The following is a 5402-nucleotide window of genomic DNA, read 5'->3' as shown; positions in this document are numbered from 1 at the left end:
TTGGCGTCAGGCATCCTGTCCCGCGGCGTTCCGGCGAAGCATTCAAGAGTGCTCAATGAGACACAGTGTGTGCACATACGACTCCAGGAGGGAATCATAACGGGATCAGGTCGACCCGCCAACACGCCACTCGCGGTCCCCAGGATGCACAAACAGCGATGCAGGGTGAAAACGTCGACAGTCCGCTTCCAACCGTCAACAGACCACGACACAAACAACCCCGCGACGCACCACCGTTCTACGATACCGCCTATAAAACAGCCGGTCATGTCACAAGGGACAAGGCCGCATATGATGCTCATCCCTTCGCGTGGCGTTGCGCATCGTCTCAGTACTCGCCGGTCTCAAAAGGAACCGAATCGTGTCGTCTCAACGAATTCGGCTAATCCATCTCTCGCTAAAAAGAGAACAAAGGAACTATGGCTTCATCCGGCGAGAAGGACATCGACTAGGGGACCAGTGCTCTCTTTGGCTCCGCTGTGCACCGAATAAACCCACAACAACTGTGCACCAGTGCAACGCCGAGCACCAGTCTTCTGCGTTGTTCATCATTTCCACCCGACATCATCATGTTCTAGCGTACCTTGTCAAGCTGCAAATGTGACAAACGAACGCTGCGAGAGAGAAACAGACAATATATGCGGCCCAGCGTGCACATCCTCTTGTCCCGATCAACTGCATCGCTTCTCTCATTCTTCCAGTCTGTCAGTCCCTACGAAGACAGCTACGGCAATGTGCGCCTTGCACCCCCTCCCTCGTTCCATATAATGACTGCGGTGGACACGAGTTTTCCCTCACGCCACTCGTTCCCTCATGCAAGGACGTGAATATGAGCTGCCGCGTCTCACGATGAAGCCGTGTCCCTACCTGTGACCTCTGTACATGCACAACAGTGGACCGCTCTTCGGCAGACTACTGAACACCAGAATGCTACGCTGCTCGGCATACGGATCGCGACGAACACACAACCGACCTCGGCGACTCGCTTACGTCCCCGGCCTCGTCGGCCGCCCCCACAATCGTGTAAAACCTGGGCGACTTCAGGAGGCCTTCCATCAGAAAGCTGCAACGCAGCAGTGCAGCAGATAACCCTTCCTCCAGTTTGGGACACCCCCAGCTCTGCATGATGACGATGAGCTAAGACATATGACTGGCACTGGCGGCTGAGGCATGCACTTCACATCAGCAACCACTTCGCCACCATCGCTATCATCGCCACTGCTATGCCCAGCTCCCATGCAACAGTCCGAGCCATGTCCCGCGGACACGCGAATCCGACATCCCCTCTCAGCAGCATATATTTCCTAATCCTGAGTATGTCCGGACCACTCTGGACCAGTTAATAACGAGTACCTGATGCCTGCGCAACGTCATGATATTTACTATGCTCCACATACTGCATTCATCACCCGCAGCTGTGTCTTTACCCTAAGCCGTTTCCTACCGCCTTTTCGCGAATAGCCACAGTCCGCGCGACTTGGTGGTTCTGTTGGGCAACATCAATACCTGGCCGCTGCACTCGAGATGAAAATACAGCACCGTGCATCTCCAGCGCCATCGGGGCCCGCATCGCTCAAGACAACGGATGGCGCCCGACGCGCGCACAACACCACCCCGCAGTCCCCCCGACATGTGAGAAAAACTCTTGAGCAGACAGTGTACCAACATAGAGCCACTGGCATTTACCGAGACGTTCACGTACACCCACAGAACAAACAGCCTTGACTGGCGTCTGTCATGATGATCCTCGGCGCTTCAGAGGCAAATTCACGTGGGGTGAACGCTGGACATTGTGTCCAAGATGTCACCAGAAGGGAATATTCAGCGTCGCGTTGACGCATCGAGTCCGCCGCACAGCAGCTTAAGACGCATAAACAAAGCTCCAGAGTCACATCTTGGCAGCTAGAGCTCAAACGATGAGTCAAACGGTCGCCTTCAACAGTGCTGCGACGCACCACCATTCCATAAAATTTTGTGTGTAGGTTCATTTAAAGGCAAAACTTGCGGACGGACTAAATGACCCTCCGAATTAGCTGTAAAGTCTGAATAGACCATGAGGACTCGACAACGATCGCCAGCCTCTGTTCTGAGCGGATTGTGTTGCCCTCAGGCTCCAAATCACAATGCTCCATCACGTGACGCGTGCCAAGTCGACTGGAATACCTGTGCGTGGCCTGCTTCCCTATTGCACGGAAGGGACCGCACAGTTTAACAGTCAGCACCATTTTTCTATAATGTCTTCCTCGCTGCTAACCGGCGCCATCTTGCTCTAACGTACCTTGTCACGCTGCCAACGCGACGCACGGAGGCCGCGAGGGGATGGTGGAGGCAGGTGAGGCACGCCATCCACACACGTTTCTCGTGGCCAGCAGTGAGTGTCACCTTTACGGGACACATTCACCGATAGGTCAACAGCAGCAGTAGCAGCTTAGAACATCTGGTTCCATCTTCTCCCCCACTCTCTCTGCAATGTAAACATATTGCTGGTTTGTTCCTCGCGCAGCTCATCTAATGATGTAAGACTGCCACACTACCAGACGCCCCCAAGCATGTCTCGGCGTTCATACTGCTTCTCGCTGGAAGGCGCATCGCAATGGAAAAACACTGGGCATGCCACGAGACACGCGCAGGCTCTTCGCTCGCACGGCAGGTCACCAAATGCGTTGTTTCACAAGGCGACGCGGTTCCCGTGTGTCACGAACCTTTTCAGAACGGCCTGAGACCAATTCTGCGAAGCCTTTCTTCAGCCAGGTGCACTCAAGGAATGCTGCAGCTACATGTGACTCCACTCTCACGCATCTTCCCCAACGCAGCCAATTGATGATATGTCACAAGGGTTGTGTTTGGCGAGCTGCAGCAAACTCTCCACCAGCTCCGTCGCCAAAACGAACACCGCTTCTTGGGATCATTTCCCATGCTCCGATCCAAAATACAGCCCACAACCGCACATCTGCTGTCTGCTCCCAATCTACTAACACAACTAGTGTTGCTCCTACACGTTGCCGATGTGACGCGCTGGGTTCCTTTATCTCCCCTGCACCACACCGCCAACCATCATGTCTTGTCCTCCAGCTCGTTCCTACCTCCTTTCCACGAACGACCACAATCTGCAAGGTTTCAGCTGTTGCGCAATGTCACCCATTCGCTCCTCGAGTACTGATAAACGGCCAGTACCGAATTGAAGCGGGGTAGAGCAGAGTCGTAACTCGTCGGGATCATGATCCGAAGATAAAACGTCTGTCGCATTCTTTCGAAGTCCAGATCAAACGAATAATAATTCCCTGAAGCTTTACAAACATCTAAGGTGAATATATATTTATGTACATATATGTATATATGGCGATAAACTAACTTGAACTGTAAATGCCGTTTGTGCAAGAAACATGCTCGATCTTTTTGACTGTCTCTACCTATATACTATCAGTACAGTATAATAGATCATCAGTAACTCAGTGGTAAGAGATTTAGGCTGTTAACCGACGACTCGTGGAAGGTCGTCATACAAAAGCAGGTATAATTACCGATATTCTGAAGTGATAATTTGTCTCTGAATGGATAAAATGGTATCTATCAATTAGAGGGGCGAACACATGCTTCCAGCCGCATCAAGACCTCACATCACGCCTCCGTAAACTCTACGACTTCACAAGCACGTCTGTTGTACTGAGGGTAGACCGGTACATTACGTCTCAGAACATATTATTATCAGTCACACACAGAGGAAACAGCCTTGGCCGTCGCTTTGCGTCCTGTCCCTCTCCGGCCCGATAACACACTCAAACGAATTCAACGATGTACGTAGTGTCCAAATATGACTCCCTCCTGGAGTCATAACGGGACCAGGTCGACCCACCAACACGGCAGTCGCGATCCCCAGGATGCACAAACAGCGATGCAGGGTGAAAACGTCGACAGTCCGCTTCCAACCGTCAACGCGAGCCCACGACACAAGCAACCCCGGGACGCACCACCGTTCTACAATACCGCCAATAAAGCAGCCAGTAATGCTACAAGGTGCAGGGCCGCATATGTTGCTAACCCCTCCGCGTGTCGGCGACAAACATCTCAGTACATCAGAGTCCCAACAAGATGTCCGATCGCGTGGTTTCAACGGATTCGATTACTACGACTTTCGTTAAAAGGTGAACTATGGTTTCATGTGGCGACTACCATGTCCACCAGGAGAAATGTGTATGACCAGCCTCTGCTCCGCACTGAATGACCCCCACAACATCTGTGACGGAGTTTAAGGGTCAGCACCATTTTTCTATAATGTCTTCCTCGCTGCTAACCGGCGCCATCTTGCTCTAACGTACCTTGTCACGCTGCCAACGCGACGCACGGAGGCCGCGAGGGGATGGTGGAGGCAGGTGAGGCACGCCATCCACACACGTTTCTCGTGGCCAGCAGTGAGTGTCACCTTTACGGGACACATTCACCGATAGGTCAACAGCAGCAGTAGCAGCTTAGAACATCTGGTTCCATCTTCTCCCCCACTCTCTCTGCAATGTAAACATATTGCTGGTTTGTTCCTCGCGCAGCTCATCTAATGATGTAAGACTGCCACACTACCAGACGCCCCCAAGCATGTCTCGGCGTTCATACTGCTTCTCGCTGGAAGGCGCATCGCAATGGAAAAACACTGGGCATGCCACGAGACACGCGCAGGCTCTTCGCTCGCACGGCAGGTCACCAAATGCGTTGTTTCACAAGGTGACGCTGTTCCCGTGAGTCACGGTCTATGTGGATTCAGAGTGGCTGGCGACCAATTCGGCGATGCCTTTCTCCAACCAGTCCACTACGTGACTGCAGGAGCCAAAGCCATGGCGAGTGTTGAGCACACTGGATTCCCTTTGATTATCAACAGGATGAAAAAAATGATAGCAGAAGTCGAGTACGACAAGCAATTCAGATCAACAACTTCTCCATCTTCCGTACCGCTGCTTTCCGTGGCGTTCGCTGCTCCCATCCAGAAGGAACCCCACAAAACGCAAGAATGCAACACTAGTTTTCTATTACGTCAGCTCCTGTCCTCGTGCTACGTCTTTCTCGTCTGCCAAATACTTCCGGAGGCGATGCTGTTCACTAGACCTCCTGCACCATGAAATTTAGTACCCGGTCCTGTTCTCGAGACGATACTCACCATCGTTACGCACATGCCAACCTCCACCACAGTTCGACACTTTTGTTTTTACGCCGGCCGACGCCACTAACGCACATATACCTCGACCCGTGACGAGTGCCCGGTGTCATATGGAGTGACTACCTTTGACGTCCTACATAACGACGCAGTCAGTCATTCCCATATGCAGAAACACACGCGCCCCAAACGACACTGTGACGACGTGATTCAGGACCGCTGATTCGGCAGCGACGCGGTTACAAAATGTGGACGCAGAACG

This window comes from Toxoplasma gondii, chromosome XII, assembly GCF_000006565.2.
Source record: "Toxoplasma gondii ME49 chromosome XII, whole genome shotgun sequence".
Lineage (NCBI taxonomy): Eukaryota > Apicomplexa > Conoidasida > Eucoccidiorida > Sarcocystidae > Toxoplasma > Toxoplasma gondii.
This window is presented reverse-complemented; position numbering follows the sequence as displayed.